This window comes from Lampetra fluviatilis, chromosome 27 (genome assembly GCF_964198595.1).
Source record: "Lampetra fluviatilis chromosome 27, kcLamFluv1.1, whole genome shotgun sequence".
NCBI classification, from domain to species: Eukaryota; Metazoa; Chordata; class Hyperoartia; order Petromyzontiformes; family Petromyzontidae; genus Lampetra; species Lampetra fluviatilis.
This window is the reverse complement of record NC_136301.1, coordinates 7,076,450-7,094,037: the sequence shown is the minus strand read 5'-3', so window position 1 is coordinate 7,094,037 and position 17,588 is coordinate 7,076,450. Positions and strand designations below refer to the sequence as shown.

General features: G+C 51.2%; 1 pseudogene across 1 annotated transcript in view; it reads left to right on the top strand.

Moving 5' to 3' along the window:
• Positions 1-16,054, top strand: part of LOC144942349 (paired box protein Pax-6-like) — a 35,069-nt pseudogene extending 19,015 nt beyond the window's left edge. The window contains exons 4-10 of the transcript XR_013639360.1: positions 2,011-2,226; positions 4,026-4,332; positions 4,899-5,067; positions 10,307-10,389; positions 12,676-12,853; positions 12,979-13,078; positions 15,691-16,054. The product of XR_013639360.1 is annotated as a paired box protein Pax-6-like (transcript). The remainder of the gene's footprint in view (positions 1-2,010; positions 2,227-4,025; positions 4,333-4,898; positions 5,068-10,306; positions 10,390-12,675; positions 12,854-12,978; positions 13,079-15,690) is intronic.
• The last annotated feature ends 1,534 nt before the right edge of the window (positions 16,055-17,588 follow it).

Here is a 17,588-nt window from a genome sequence, read left to right as displayed (position 1 = left end):
CTCCCTGGTGGCCAAAGCTACGAGGTGCCCCCCCACCCGTCCCCTTGACAAGCGCCATGAGAGATGTTTTCAAAAGCGTAAAAGAACATTTTTTTAAATTTAAAACGAGGGTTGCATTTGTATTTCATGAACAGCCTTTCATTTACGTACCACATTTTATTTGCAGTTATTTAGAGCGGTAACGTGATATTGTAAAAGTAATATTTAAAAATACTTTTTAAATGAAATGTACCGTACGAGTAATGGCAGAACTCCACGACTCCAGGAAGTGGCCCCGAAGTTTGCCATAACGTAAGGGGCCGTGGTGATTTACAGCCAACGTGAGTTGAGCGTGGACAATTAGACCCAAGCCGAAACATAACATATAAAAAATATTGCTTAAAATATACATCTTCTATTTTTATGATAGAATATGGTATTGTCATCAGTATGACTTACGCATACCAAGTTTGCAGTCGATACGACATTGGGAAGTGGGTTCAAATTGAGTTACAAGATTTGAGGTTACGACAACAGACAGAGTTGAGGATACAACAGACAAAATGAGTTCAATAAAAGCAGCCCCAGTGGGGCTGCATTTTGGCAAGGAAGCAGAGCGCCACTGCTACAGCGTTAGATGTTCGAGACCGTGAGCGTAGCGACGCGATCTAATTGGTGGGGCAAGGGGAGCCGCGATAAGGAAACAGCCTTCCAGGTCTTCTTGGTTCTTTCGGTAAAGTCACGTAGAAGGGAAATAATAAAATAACAAAAATGAAACATAATAAAATTATTCTCACGACGTTTCGGCCACAACGCAAGCAGCCGTCATCAGGTGAAGAACAGGTCTGTCGGAAAGACAGCGTCTGATGAAACACCACCAGGCTTGGAGCGTATATTTAAGCTGGGTTGGAGGGGGAAGAGCGCCTTGACAAAATAATCTGCATATCAAGAGGAATTTAGCATATATATGGGAAAAATTCAGATATGGGATTAGTCATTACTTGTGGAATGCGTAGGAGGTGGGCGGGGGGTTTCAAAGTCATAATATGCCCGTGCATTATGCAGGATCAGCAGCATCAAAGAGCCTCCCAGGTGCGATACAAATCAAATGCGGACTCATCTTCTTGGTAAAGTCACGTAGGGAAGTAATAAAATGATAAAAAGAATATTCTTAATAAAATAATATTCTTAATAAAATAATAAAAATAAAACATAATAAAATATTTTATTATGTTTTATTTTTATTCTTTTATTACTTCCCTTCTACGTGAATAAAAAAACATAATAAAATATTTTATTATGTTTTATTTTTATTATTTTATTGCTTCCCTTCTACGTGACTTTACCGAAAGAACCAAGAAGATGAATCCCTGCAGTCACGAAAGCTTCAAATCGAAACAAATGCGGACTGTTCTCCTGCAAGGCCGCGTGTTGTTTTCATAACGCGAATCGGATACAGCGCGATTCATGTATTGGGGAACACATCCTTCGACGAATGTGCTCCACAATCTTCATCGAGCGAACCTGAACTACGCGAGGCGGGAGCGAGCGGACGTACGTCTGCCTCGGCGTAGCATCGCCCCGGGCATCGGGATGCTGCTGCGTGATTCGAGATGCGACCCACGCACCCCGGGTCTTTGCTCAGGCCCCGTCGTACGCATTCTCACGCCTTATGTATTATTCATCCCACAGCTTGCGGTAGTTGCGTTCTTCTTCAGGAGCGCAGCTACCGCCGCCGTGGTCACAGGACAGAGGTCGCAAACGGGTTTTGATTCCTTACCCGTACCCGGCCGCACCAGGGTCGCAAACGGCTACCCGTACCCGGCCGGGTACGGGTAGCCGGGTATCGGGTAGGGTACGGGTATCGGCTACCCGGTTGCGACCTCTGTCACAGGATAAGAACAGACTTTGCCGGGGGTCCCCCTGACTGACCCGATCGCCCCCCCCCCCCTCAACACCACCACCGCTTTCTTCATCGGCCCGATAACGTCGCCGCTACGCCCACTGCCGCCCCCTTCTCCCCCCCCCCAGGTCTCCAACGGCTGCGTAAGCAAGATCCTGGGCCGCTACTACGAGACGGGCTCCATCCGCCCGCGCGCCATCGGCGGCAGCAAGCCGCGCGTCGCCACGCCGGCGGTCGTGGGCCGCATCGCCGCCCTCAAGAGGGACTGCCCCTCGATATTCGCTTGGGAGATCCGCGACCGGCTTCTCGCCGACGGCGCGTGCGGAGCCGACACGCTGCCCAGCGTGAGTGGCGCCTTCCACCATGCCCCACCCCACCCCACCACCACCACGGTCTCCAAACATCTTCTTGGTTTTTTCGGTAAAGTCACGTAGAAGGGAAGTAATAAAATAATAAAAGTAAAGCATAATAAAATAATTCTCACGACGTTTCGGCCACAACGCAAGACGGCTGCTTGCGTTGTGGCCGAAACGTCGTGAGAATTATTTTATTATGTTTTGTTTTTATTATTTTATTACTTCCATTCTACGTGACTTTACTGAAAGAACCAAGAAGATGAATCCCTGCAGTCACGAAAGCTTTAAATCGAAAATTCTCCAAACATCGTCGGCTCCGAGGGAGAGAGGGGGCGGTGGGTGGGTGGGGCAGGGCTGGGTTGAGGTCAGGATTTCCAGGTAGTGGGGGGGGCAACCCCTCCAGCAATGAGAATGATAGAGGAGTTGTTAGTAAGTGAAGACTTGTCACTTGCTTTTTATTCGAGGCGTGTGCGGCGATGGCGAGGGTCGAATTCGAACCGCGTCGTGTGATCGGCATCGCGCTCGCTGAAGGTGTTGATGCCTTCAGGGAAGTCGTGCACTGTAGACGCAACTTGCACACAATTCTGTGAGTCACTTATAACCGCTTTGCCGTTACTTATTGCCAATTATGGACTCAGACTATTGTCCTATCATCTCATAGAGTCCCTGGCACGGAATAATATGCTACACAGTGGCAGTGGGGGTCTCAAAATACCGATTTATTACTAATAAACCCCAGTGATCCGATAGAAATTAGCGATTTCGATCGGATCATTGAGGGGACACGTGCCACCCCCCCCCCCCCCACTGGCTCCGCCAGTAGTTAAGGACGGGGGGCTTTCGGGGGCTGCGGCCCAGTTGGCCTCCAGAGATTGGGTGAAAAGTTATTTCGTTGGTGAATTTTATTTGTCGGTAGACTTGTGAAAAATACATTTTATTTTTTATTTAACTTTGTTTTCCTTTTGAAAATATTACTGGGGGGGGAGTGGGGGGGGGAGTGGGGGGTTTGGGGGGAGTAGGGGAATGGGGGGAGTGGGGGGGAGTGGGGGGGGGGGAGTGGGGGGGGGGAGTGGGGGGGGGGAGTGGGGGGGGGGAGTGGGGGGTTTGGGGGGTGTAGAGTCTATGGGTCTCTGTCTGAGTCTCGGAGTCTATGGGTCTCTGTGTGAGTCTATGGGTCTCTGTGTGAGTCTATGGGTCTCTGTATGAGTCTATGGGTCTCTGTCTGAGTCTCGGAGTCTATGGGTCTCTGTATGAGTCTATGGGTCTCTGTGCGAGTCTATGGGTCTCTGTGTGAGTCTATGGGTCTCTGTCTGAGTCTCGGAGTCTATGGGTCTCTGTGTGAGTCTATGGGTCTCTGTATGAGTCTATGGGTCTCTGTGCGAGGAGTCTATGGGTCTCTGTATGAGTCTCGGAGTCTATGGGCCTCTATGCAAGTCTATGTGTCTCTGTGTGAGTCTATGGGTTTCTGTGCGAGGAGTCTATGGGTCTCTGTATGAAGAGTCTATGGGTCTCTGTGTGAGTCTATGGGTCTCTGTGTGAGTCTATGGGTCTCTGTGTGAGTCTATGAGTCTCTGTGTGAGTCTATGGGTCTCTGTGCGACTCCATGTACGTTGAACTTCTTTGGCCACGGCGCGTAGCCAAACTGCGTTTCGACCGTAGCCGCGTGCGCGCGCGCGGGGTCGTGCTGAATGACAACAAAGAATCCCATCGCGCACACCACGAGACGGCGGTGGGCGTCTGCTGGTGGTGACCCTCAACGCCACGCGTCTCCACCCCTCCGCTCGCAGGTGTCGTCCATCAACCGAGTGCTGCGCAACATCTCCAGCGACAAGCACCACCACCACCTCCTGCTCGCTGCCGGGGGCGGCGGCGGCGGCCTGCACGACGCGGGCCTCCACCCGTGCCCCGAGGGCGCAGGGGGCAAGGCGTGGGGAGCCCCCCCCGCCCCCCCCTCCTCCTCGGCTCCTCACCTGCCGGGCCACGGCGACGCCGCTGGGCCGCTGCTCGGAGGCCCTGCCGCGGGCCCCTGGGCCTCCAAGCTCGGCTGGGTGGCCTGCGGCAACGCCTCGGCCGCCGCTGGGGACGGCGCCTTCGGTGAGCGCCGCCGCGCACGGGACGGACGTTCGCCTGCTGCTGCTGCTGCTGCCGCTGTCACTGCTGCTGCTGCTGCTGCCACTGCTGATGCCACTGCCACTGCTGCCACTGCTGCCACTGCTGCTGCTGTCACTGCTGCTGCTGTCACTGCTACCACTGCTGCTGCTGCCACTGCTGCTAACACTGCTACTGCTGCTGCTGATACCACTGCTGCTGTCACTTCTACCACTGCTGCCACTGCTGCTGTTGCTGCTGCCACTGCTGCCACTGCTGATGCCACTGCTACTGCTGCTGATACCACTGCTGCTGTCACTGCTGCTGTCACTGCTACCACTGCTGCCACTGCTGCTGTCACTGCTGCTACCACTGCTGCTGTCACTGCTACCACTGCTGCCACTGCTGCTGCCACTGCTGCCACTGCTGCCACTGCTACCACTGCTGATGTCACTGCTACCACTCCTGCCACTGCTGCTGCTATTGCTGCTGCTGCTGTCACTGCTGTCGCTGCTGCTGCAAGCTGCTGACCACGAGCCCCCCCCCCCTCCACCCCCCCCCCCCCCCGCCAGAGCTGGAGGGGTGCGGCGAGTCTGGCTACCGGGAGCTGGGCGGGGGGGGGCAGCACCGCGTCCTCCGCCGAGGACTCCGACGACGTCCAGATGAGGCTGCAGCTCAAGCGGAAGCTGCAGCGCAACCGCACATCCTTCACCCACCAGCAGATACAGGCGCTGGAGAAAGGTGCGGGGGGTTGGGGGGGGCGAGGTGGGGGGGGGGTGGAGAAAGGTGCGGGGTGGGGGGTGGGTCGAGGTGGGGGGGGTGGTGGTGGTGGTGGAGAAAGGTGCGGGGGGGGTTGGGGCGAGGTGGGGGTGGTGGTGGTGGTGGAGAAAGGTGCGGGGGGGGGCGAGGTGGGGTGGTGGTGGTGGTGGTGGTGGTGGAGAAAGGTGCGGGGGGGGGCGAGGTGGGGGGGGGGTGGTGGTGGTGGAGAAAGGTGCGGAGGGGGGCGAGGTGGGGTGGTGGTGGTGGTGGTGGAGAAAGGTGCGGGGGGGGGGCGAGGTGGGGGGGGGGGTGGTGGAGAAAGGTGCGGGGGGGGGGGCGAGGTGGGGGTGGTGGTGGTGGAGAAAGGTGCGGGGGGGGGGGGCGAGGTGGGGGGGGGGTGAGGGGGGTGGTGGTGGCGCTCGTACGAGCGCAGCGCTCTTGGTTGGCCACTGGCGGCAACCCTCGTGGACTTTAGTGCGCCCCCCTCCCCCGACCAAGACACAAAAAGTGACACCACCACCCCCCGTCGTTGAGCTGCCACGGTGGTGAGATGTTAACTACCTCGCCTGGTGTACAGGAGGTCGTGGGTTAGATCACGACCATGATGCCTGCTGTATATTTGGAGTTTGCGTGTCTCTGTCATCATCATCACGGTGGCTGTGAGATGTTAACTGCCTTGCCTGGTATACAGGAGGTCGTGGGTTACATCACGACCCTGACGCCTGCTGCTGTATATTTGGAGTTTGCGTGTCTCTCTCTCTCATCATCATGACAGTAGCTAGGAGATGTTAACTCCCTCGCCTGGTATGCAGGAGGTCGTGGGTTAGATGCCGACCATGATGCCTACTGTATATTTTGAGTTTGCGTGTCTCTCTCTCTCATCATCGTCACGGTGACTAGGAGATGTTAACTCCCTCGCCCGGTATATAGGAGGTCGTGAGTTCGATCCCGACGCTGACGCCTGCTGCTGTATATTTGGAGTTTGCGTGTCTCTCTCTCTCATCATCATCACGGTGGCTAGGAGATGTTAACTACCTCGCCTGGTGTACAGGAGGTCGTGGGTTCGATCACGACTCTGATGCCTGCTGTATATTTGGAGTTTGCGTCTCTCTCTCAATCATCATCATCATCATCATCACGGTGGCTAGGAGATGTTAACTACCTCGCCTGGTGTACGGGAGGTCGTGGGTTAGATCCCGACCCTGACGACGCCTGCTGCTGTATATTTGGAGTTTGCGGTATCTCTCTGTGTCACTCCTCGTGGCCGCGTGGATTTTTTTCCGGCCTCCTCCTACAGCCTTTTCCTTCCACATTGAGAACGAGCGTCACGCGTTTAGAGTGTTTGGCTGCTGTGAATGTCCACGTGACTAAAGACAATTTCGTTGAGCTGTCATTTGTCACAGCCAGGTCGAGTTTGAAAGAAGAAAAAATTTACCCGTAAAAACAAAGTTTTTCACTATAAATCCTTTACATGCGTGGCGGCTAGAGTCCTCTCGTCCTCTGGCTTGAGATGGCTGCCACCTATGGGTCAGATGATTGTCTGCCACCATTAAGCAATTGTTAAATAAATCTTTTTAAAAAATTCCCTAAACAGTGTAAAATTTTGGAGAAATTTTTTTTCACGAAAATTCATTGTCACGCACAACGAGTCTGTGCGCAAAATGTCAGCTCGATTGGATCACGGGAAGTGGGTTAAAAAACGACCGAAAAATTTGCACGGTCGTAAGCAAGCACGCAAGCAAGCAAGCGAACTTAAAATAAAGGATTTAAAAAAGAGCTTTATAGCTCAGCGTGCCTTACCTGGTCAAATTAAATGAATAGTTTTGCCACTCATCACCGTGGCTTCAATCCTTCAAAGTTGAATCTGACCTTCGACATCGGCTGCCACAAAATCTCCACCACTTGGCGTCAGGGCTTCCCTCAGGCTCAACAAAAACCACTCCGTGCCACACTCTCTCAGTCACAATCAGAATCCGGCAGTCACACTGCAGCAGGAATCCGATGAGCTATGAAGTTATACTGGTAGGAACGAAGTGAACCAGCCTACAATAGATTATATCGTCCGTCCGTCCGATGTCCGATTAGGTGTAACAACATTGCCCCCTACTGCAAACACTTGGCAGGACCCTACAAAAACCTTTAGACTCAGTGAGGCTTTCCTGGCTAAACAAGTGTAACATTCCCTTATAATTCCATGAGATAGATTTTAATTAAAACATTTAAATTCAAAATTAACTCACAGCGGCCTAAAGCCTACAGCTAGGCCTAAAGCCTAGAACTAGGCCTCAAACTCTCCCTTCGTATCGTACCCCCGCCATTTCATTTTATTATAGCCATTCATTTGTTTGTTCCTACCAGCCCACCCCGCAGGGACCTGTTATTAATTCTCAGATGTCCAGGAAGGGCACGGGCTCAGAAAGTCACAACAACAAACAATACAAAGGAGTTCAGCGTAGGAGAAAATGTTTGACCAAGTAGGGGCCGTCCATAAGTGACGTCACGCACCTGGGGGTCGGGGGGGGGGTCAGACATTTGTGACGATGTGTGACGAGGGGGGGGGGGGTTGAGAGAAATGTGACGTCACATCAAAATGTGCAACTTTAATTAAATATAGACGACACGTTCTACTTAATTAAATAGACTTTAAATTAAATAGACTTTTTAATAAATATTCTCTCCTACAATGACAATAGTTTAAAGCGATTGGAAGCATGTTTATTTTCAATATGGAAATATAGTTTTGGGGGGGGTGGGCAGAGCTTTGTGACGTCATATTTGAGGGGGGGGGGGGGGTCTGACTTTTCGTGACGCTGTGTGACGAGGGGGGGGCGGTCAAATACAAAGATCCCCCGTATAGCCTGTAACAGACTGTTGGGGCAAGTGCTGTTAGCGAGCACCTATGAAGGCCGGAACAGCACACGAAGAAGTGGGTGGCCAACACCATGGCCCGGCCGCCTTTGTCTGCCTCGTGGCGATGTTTGCACACCGCACCAGGTACTCCTTTGAGGCTGAGTCGACCTAGGGGAGACCCAGAAACCGGTTAAGATAATCGTCACACCGGTGTTGGTGGTGGCCGTGAGCGGGAATCGAACCTGGGTCGCCGGGTTCGTAGCGCTAACCGCCACGAAACTACCGCCCCAAAGACAAAGGCACACACGCACACACACACAAAGACACACAAAGACAACGATCCCCTGTATAGCCTTAACAGACTGTAGGGGCAAGTGCTGTTAGCGAGTACCTATGAAGGCCAGAACGGTACACGAGGGGGTGGGTGGCCAGCAAACACGCCCGACCGCCTTTGTCTCCCCAGTGGCGATGTTTACACACCGCACCGGGTATTAATTTGAGGCTGAGTCGACCTAGGGGAGGCCCGGGACCGGTTCAGATAATCGTCACTGGTGTTGGCCGTGAGCGGGAATCGAACCCGGGTCGCCAGGTTCATAGCGCAGCGCGCTAACCGCTACACTACCGCTCCCCACACACACACGCACACGAGCACACGCACACACACGCACACACAAGCACGGATATTACTCCAGCGCCCGCACACACGCACACACACTCACACACACACGCATACGCGCACACGCACACACACACATGCACACACACACGCACACACACCCATCTCCTTGAGCACTAAAAGTGGACCTGCCCACTTTTCCAAAGCAGTTTTTACGTTGCCCATAAACCCCCCCCGCCCGCTCCGCCCTCTCTGTCTCTCTCTGTCTTTGTTGCTCACACAAAGTCACCTCTTGACCTCCTTATCCGTTGGTCGTCCCCCCTCCGCCCCCCGGTGTAATGCACTAAATTCTGTACCTTGAGACAACCCCAGACGATGCCAATCACTTGCCGCTGCTTCTGCTGATGATGATGCTGATGATGATGCTGCCGCTGCTGCTGCTGCTACCCCTTTGTAAGCACTGCAGAAGCACAATTAACAAACAATTATAAACACACTCGTCAACAACAACAACAACAACTACGTGTGCACGCGCGCGCATGTGGCCTTACACAGGGGAAAACATATAGAACAGGTGACGTTTCAGGCAACGGCCCTTCCCCATAGCAATGTGAAAGAGAGAGGCCAGACAGAAGAAACTGACCCCATTCGCTCCTTGTTTCTCTTATGGTCTCTCTGCGAGCTCGATCTCAATCCGTAAAAAGCCCGGTCCATTGAGAGCTCATTAGCAGTGTGGCCTTTGTTGGTGTTCCACGAGGCAGTGTGACATCACCGCCCTAAGCTGTCAATGTAGCGTCTGTGAATCCCTGCACACGTGAGTGAGTGCGCGTGTGTGTTGTGCGAAGCGGTTAGCGGTTAGCGCCGGCGAATCAGGCGTCCCGAGTTCGATTCCCGCTCACGGCCAACACCCAGTGACGATTATCTGAGCCCCGTCCTGGGCCTCCCCGAGGTCGACTCAGCCTCAAATGAGTGGCTGGTGCGGTGTGTAAAATATCGCCACTGGGGAGACAAAGGCGGCCGGGCGTGGTGTTGGCCACCCACCCTCTCGTGTGCCGTGCCGACCTTCATAGGTACTCGATAAGAGCACTTGCCCCCAAACAACCTGAAGGCTACTCGGGGGATCTTTGTATTTGTGTTGTGACTCATAGACCTTCGCTAACAGCACTTGCCCCAAACAGCCTGAAGGCTACACGGGGGATCTTTGTATTTGTGTTGTGACTCATAGATCTTCGCTAACAGCACTTGCCCCAAACAGCCTGAAGGCTACACGGGGGATCTTTGTATTTGTGTTGTGACTCATAGACCTTCGCTAACAGCACTTGCCCCCAAACAACCTGAAGGCTACTCGGGGGATCTTTGTATTTGTGTTGTGACTCATAGACCTTCGCTAACAGCACTTGCCCCAAACAGCCTGAAGGCTACACGGGGGATCTTTGTATTTGTGTTGTGACTCATAGACCTTCGCTAACAGCACTTGCCCCAAACAGCCTGAAGGCTACACGGGGGATCTTTACATTTGTGCTGTGACGCATAACTGCTCGCTAACAGCACTTGCCCCCAGCAGTCTAAAGGCTACACGGGGGATCTTTACATTTGTGCTGTGACGCATAACTGCTCGCTAACAGCACTTGCCCCCAGCAGTCTAAAGGCTACACGGGGGATCTTTGCATTTGTGCTGTCACTCATAACTGCTCACTAACAGCACTTGCCCCAAACAGTCTGAAGGCTACACGGGGGATCTTTGTCTTTGTGTAGAATTCGAACGGACGCACTACCCCGACGTGTTCGCCCGCGAGAGGTTGGCTTCGAAAATCGACCTCCCGGAGGCGAGGATCCAGGTAACGGGGAAGGGCTCTTCTCGTGCTGTATATACTCTTAGTTCTTTTGGTAAAGTCACGTAGGTAACAATGAAATTAAAATAAAAAAAAAATAAAAAAAAAGATTTTATTGTTTTTATTTTTTATTAATTTTAATTTAATTTTTTACCTACGTGACTTTACCGAAAGAACTACGAGTATGAAACCTTTGCAGTCACGAAAGCTTCAAATCTATAGAATCTTCTCGTGTTGGCCGGGCTCGTCCAGGACGCGTGACACGATCAACGCGACCGTCAGTGGCGGCTTTCGGCTGGCCGCGGTGGCGAGGAAATTCTAGATTTGAAGCTTTCGTGACTGCAAGGATTCATACTCTTAGATTTTAGGTAAAGTCAATGCTACCCCTATCCCCTCCCTTTGATGCTGCTAATCCTGCATAATGCACGGGCATAATATGACTTTGAAACCCCCGCCCACCTCCTACGCATTTCACAAGTAGTACTAATCACATACCTGCATTTCCCATAAATATGCTAAATTCCTCTTGATATGCAAATTATTTTGTCAAGGCGCCCTTCCCCCCTTCCAACCCAGCTTAAATATACGCTGCCAAGCCTGGTGCTGTTTCATTCAGACGCTGTCTCTCCGACAGACCTGGTCTTCACCTGAGGACGGCTGCTTGCGTTGTGGCCGAAACGTCATGAGAATTATTTTATTGTTTTATTTTTATTATTTTATTACTTCCCTTCTACGTGACTTTAACGAAAGAACCAAGAAGATGAATCCCTGCAGTCACGAAAGCTTTAAATCGAAATTTAAAGTCACGTAGGTAAAAAATAAAATTTAAATTAATAAAAGTAATAGTAGAAATAAAGTAAAATAATAAATCACGACGTTTCGGAGGCAACACGATGACGGAGACTTGTGTTGCCTCCGAAACGTCGTGATTTTTTGTTTTATTTTATTTCTATTATTATTTTATTATTTTAATTGGAGACTTGTGTTGCCTCCGAAACGTCGTGATTTATTATTTTATTCATATTATTACTTTTATTAATTTAAATTTAATTTTTTACCTATGTGACTTTACCGAAAAAACTCTAAGGGTATGGGCTAGGAGATGTTAACTACCTCGCCTGGTATGCACGAGGTCGCCGGTTCGATTCCGAGCATTGCGGCCTGCTGTGCATTTGGAGTTTGCATTTTTCTCCGGGTCCCTTTTGGTTTTTCCCCTTCCACATTTAGAATCAACGTCGTGCGCATGGGGCCGTCCATAAATGACGTCACGCGATTTTGGACGATTTTTGACCCCCCCCGCCCCCCCTCGTCACACGGCGTCACAAAAAGTCAGACCCCCCCCTGAAATATGACTCACAAAGCTCTGCCCCCCCCCCCTCCCCCAAAACCATATTTCCATTTTGAAAATGAAACATGCTTCAAATCGCTTTAAACTATTGTCATTGTAGTGCGTATTTAATGTGGCGCTGCACTTTGACGTTGTAGGAGTGTTGTTATAACAATTAGTGTTGTTATAACAATTCTAGATTTATTAAAGTTGTGCATGTTGATGCGACGTCACATTTCTCAAACCCCACCCCCTCCCCTCGTCACACATCGTCACAAATGTCTGACCCCCCCCCCATCCCCCCCCCTGAAAAAGACCTCGACAGCTCAGCTTGGCCTGACCTAGTAAAGTAAATTTAAAAATCTTCTTGGTTCTTTCGGTAAAGTCACGTAGAATGGAAATAATAAAATAATAAAAATTTAACATAATAAAATAATTCTCACGACGTTTCGGCCACAGCGCAAGCAGCCGTCCTCAGGTGGACAGACCTGTTCTCCACCTGAGGACGACTTGCGTTGTGGCCGAAACGTCGTGAGAATTATTTTATTATGTTTTATTTTTATTATTTTATTATTTCCATTCTACGTGACTTTACCGAAAGAACCAAGAAGATGAATCCCTGCAGTCACGAAAGCTTTAAATCGAAATTTAAATTAAAAAATGTTTCGGTTTTAGCTGTAAACGCTTTTTCTGCGGAACGCCGCTCCTCCAGCCGATATTGGGAAGCGGCTGGGAGCTACGCACTTTCAGGTCGCGTGGATTGGAAACGAATTTCTTCAGAACCGCTTTGTGTGTTTAGTTTGTTGTCCTCCCCTCTCCTCCCCGCCCCTGCGATTATCACGTTCGTCCTAAGTACGGTGCGAAAGAAGCTCAAACGTGCATGCGTACATTCCACACCCGCCCCCCCGCCAACGCCAACCCCCGCACGCCACCGTTCACCGTTCACCGCTCTGTCCCTGTCCCAGGTGTGGTTCTCGAACCGTCGCGCCAAGTGGCGTCGCGAGGAGAAGATGCGGCACCAGAGGCGGCAGCTGCCCGCCGGAGACGCGGGCGACCCCGGGCAGAGCGCCGGCTCCCAGGGGACCTACGGCGGCTCCTTCCAGCACCAGCACCACCAGCACCAGCACCACCACTCGCAACAGGGTGAGCTCGCGTTCCCGTGCCCAGGTGATTCATCAGTTGACAAGTAACCTCACGTACCCGGTTGGGAGCCACGTATCTCCCCCCCGGTTGGGAGTCACTGCTCTAACGCACAGCGGCCGTTGCAGGTCAGATGCTGAGCCCCGTGGAGTCGGTGAGCATCCCCGGCGCCTATGGAGCCGTGGGCCCCATGAGCAGCTTACCCCGAGCGGTGGGATGCCCAGCCAGGTGCGGCACACGCGCACGCACGTACACACACGTACACACACGCGCACACACACACGCACACACGCACACACACGCGCACACACACACGCACACACGCACACACACGCCCATACACACGCGTACACACACGCACGTGCACACGCACACGTACACACACGCACACGCACACTCGCACACGCGCACACACGCGTACGCACACGTACACACACACATACACACGTACACACACGCATACACACACACACGCGTACACACACACGCATACACACACACGCGTACGCACACACACACATGCACACACATGCACACACATACACACACGTACACACACACACGCACACACGCACACACACAGCGCATACACACACGCACGGCACACGCACACGTACACACACAAACGCGTACGCACACACACACATGCACACACATGCACACACATACACACACGTACACACACATGCATACACGTACACACACATGCGCACGCACACACACACACATGCACACCCACCCACGCGCACACGCACACGCACACGCACACATACACACACACACGTACACACACACACGTACACACACGTACACACACGCATACACACACGTACACACACACGTACACGCATACACACACACGTACGCACACGCGCACACGTGCGCACACACGCAACACAAGCAACCGTCATCAGGTGTTGCGATCGAAACGTCGTGATCTATTAATTTTCTACCTACGTGACTTTACCGAAAGAACCAAAGAGCATGGATTCCTGCAGTCACGAAAGCTTCAAACCTAGATTGTGCACGTGTGTTCGTGTTGAACTTTTTCGCACGTACGTAGCCGTGCTAAACGGAGGTGCGGGGGGAAGGACAACAAACTGGATGATTTAAAAAATTAACCCGTAAAAACAAAGTTTTTCACTATAAATCCTTTATATGCGTGGCATCGGTTTTATTTTATTATTCATTTCTGTTTTTCTTGAGTAAGAGTTTCATTTTTATCACATTGGTATTTTAAATTAAATATAAAAAAAAATTTCCTAAAAAGTGGAAAATTTTGGAAATTTTTTTTCACGAAAATGAATTGTCACGCACAACGAGTCTGTGTGCAAAATGTCAGCTCGATTGGATCACGGGAAGTGGGTTAAAAACGAAAGAAAGATTTGCACGGTCGTAAGCGCGCAAGCAAGCAAGCAAGTGAACTTAATATAAAGGATTAAAAGTGAATAGCTCCCAGTGGCTTCTTCATATCGGAAGAGCGTTCCAGACGGGCCGCAGAAGCGCATCTGAAATCGCGCGACGCCAACGACCGACTTTGTCCGATGGCTTTAGCCAAAAGCTGCCGCCGCTGCCGCTGCTGCTGCTGCTGCGAGGTTGACCGGAGTGTCGCGTGACGGATGGTGGTTTATTCTCCTGGACGAGATTAGCAGCAAGGCATTGGTGGTTCTATTGTGCGCGTGTAACGAGTTCGGCAAGAACCACTGGGCAATGCTTGCTCGATACACGCTCGTGTGGGACGGAGCAGCTGGCGGGCCTGTCGGAACGACGGTGCCCGCGTCACAGATCTGCCGCCTAAATTCGGATCATTAAAAAAAAGATTAATTCCAATAACCCGCGCAATTGTCTCGATTTGCATGGATAAAAGCCTGTCACATTAAAGACAATCACTCTTTGGGTGCATCTGATATTAGGAAGGGTGAATGGACCGACTTTGCAACCTGTTGTTAGGGGCCGTCCATAAATGACGTCACGCACCTAGGGGAGGGGGGGGGGGGGTCAGATATTTGTGACGATGTGTGACGGGGGGGGGGGGGTTGAGAAATGTGACGTCACATCAAAATGCGCAACTTTGAATAAATATAGAATTATTATAACACTAATTTTGATTCATTTTCATTATTAACTATTTGATTATTCAAATTTACTAAGGTCACCTTTTATTTATTCAATGAAGGAGCATTTTGCTTCTCCATGGGAGAATGGAGAAGCATGCATTTTGAACATTTTTTTAATGATTGTTATTAAACATTTAGATATGAATGATTCTATCAGGGCTTTTCATTCTGTGGAATGAATATGTGATTGTGATAATTGTACTCTCCATTTTGCTTCGTTCTACTACAAAGTTTCAAGTATTTTTTTATAGTTATAATTACTTTTAATATTTTATAATTATAAGATAATTTCAATATAATATTCTGAACATCTGCAGTTTTAGTTATACGTTGAATATTTTCAAGTGAATTTTATGCTAAATTTCAGCTTTCCAACGCCTCCTTTTGAATAAATGTTTTCTCCTACTACATCGGAGTGCAGCGCCACATTAAATACGCACTACAATGACAATAGTGTAAAGCGATTTGAAGCATGTTTTATTTTCAAAATGGAAATACGGTTTTGGGGGGGGGGGGGCAGAGCTTTGTGACGTCATATCTGAGGGGGGGAGGGGTCTGACTTTTTGTGACGCCGTGTGACGAGGGGGTGGGAGGGTCAAAAATCGTACAAAAAATCGCGTGACGTCATTTATGGACGGCCCCTTATTATCATTGTTCTCATCATTGTTATAATTGTCCCGTGAATGAGTTGCTAAGACTGGCTTTTCCCCCCCTCTCGCTCAGCCGACGTCCACCAATCAGACGCAGGCTTTCTCGTGCATGGTGTCGTCCAATCCGATGCGAGGGTTCGAAGCGTACTCAAACAATCAGCCGTCGCCCGCACGTGGGCAGCCAGCCAATGGGAGCGACCAACACCGGATCCCCAGGTGAGCGAAATGGAGCCGCCCCCATCCGCCTCTGCCGGCTGTGACGTCACAGGCCGTGGGGCCGTGCGGGGTGAAGAGCTTTATGGGTCGTCGGATTTCTCGCGTGTCAACAAAGATTTTGAATCCGAACGCACGGCGGGTGACTGGATGAGTTACGCGTGCCCTTCCCCCCCCGGCAACTCCGATTCAGCACGCTTGGCTACGTACGGTGCGAAGGAAGTTCAACGTACACACAAAGCGACTGGGGCTTTGGGAAAGCTCTCCATCAAGTTGTACGATGACGATAATAAGTGGCACGTGCTTGTATGTCGAACTTCTTTCGCACCGTACGTAGCCAACCGTGATAATCATCGGTGGAAGGACAACAAACGCAATTTTAAAAAAAGCAGTTTTAAGGAAATTAGTTGTCAATCTCGATGATTTCAAAGGTGACGGTTTGACACGCTAACGATTATTCAAAGTGTGGAATACTACATTTCACTGTTATTATTTTATTAAATCGTTTTAGCCATCTGGGATTCAACGGTACGATCATCTGTTCTCTCACTATCCATACATACACGTATATATATAAAGTTAATTGTAGCGACCAGGAACACAGGAGGGGGTTTCGAGACCGAAACCTCCCCGTTTCTACTGCGACATTTCTATACGGCGGTGAGCAGGGTTCCCACAGCGTGACCTTGGGGCGAAAACCGTTCCTCCCCACGGTAAGAAATAAGAGCCCCCCCCCCTAGCCCCTCCCCCTCCCCTAGCCCCCCCCCCCCCACCTGCTGGTCACGTGGTCACACAAAGACAGCACGAGGTCAGCCTCGTCGAGATCGCCTCGTCCCATCACGTGAAGCGTTCGGGGCTTTGCAGCGGTTCGCGCTACAACTAAACAAAACTAAACTGTTTCTTTTGTTGTTATCATTTTACCAGGTACATAAGGCACAACTGAGAGCTATGCAGTGGCTCTTTTCTTTTCAGAAGCGACTTGGCTATCACAAATAATAATAATAGCTCAACGAAGTGGTGGCTTGTCATCATCATCGTCGTCGTCGTCACGTGCAATTTTTAGCAGCAGCCGAATACTCTTGAACGCGTGACGTTGATACTCTTAAACACGTGACGTTGTCCCCCCACATTTATAATGATACATTTATAATTATAAATGTGGAGGGACAAACCCGGAGAAAACTCCACGTGGTCATCGTGAAGAGAGAGAGAGAGACACACACACACAAACTCCAAATACAAAACAGGTGTCAGAGTCGGGATCGAACCCACGACTTCCTGTATACCAGGCGAGGTAGTTAACAGTACCGCGTATGTCCCCCCCCCCCCCCCACCCGCCGTGTAGGGATGCTGTCACTGGGCCTCTCCTTCCCGCTCTCCATCCCGAGCGGAGACCAGGAGCTCGCACACTACTGGTCCAGGCTCCAGTAGGCCCCGGCGAGATTTTCTACGACGCGGCTTTTTGGTTCTCCCCCCCCCCCCGCGCTCCCCTCTCGCCCCGCCTCTGAAACGAAGCGCGCACGGTCACGTGTGTCACGTGCGCCACGTCACGTGTGTCACGTGCGCCACGTCACGTGTGTCACGTGCGCCACGTCACGTGCACCACGTCACGTGTCACGTGCGCCACGTCACGTGCGCCACGTCACGTGTCACGTGCGCCACGTCACGTGTCACGTGCGCCACGTCACGTGCACCACGTGTGCCACGTGCACCCACGCCACGTGCGCCACGTCACGTGTGTCACGTGCGCCACGTCAC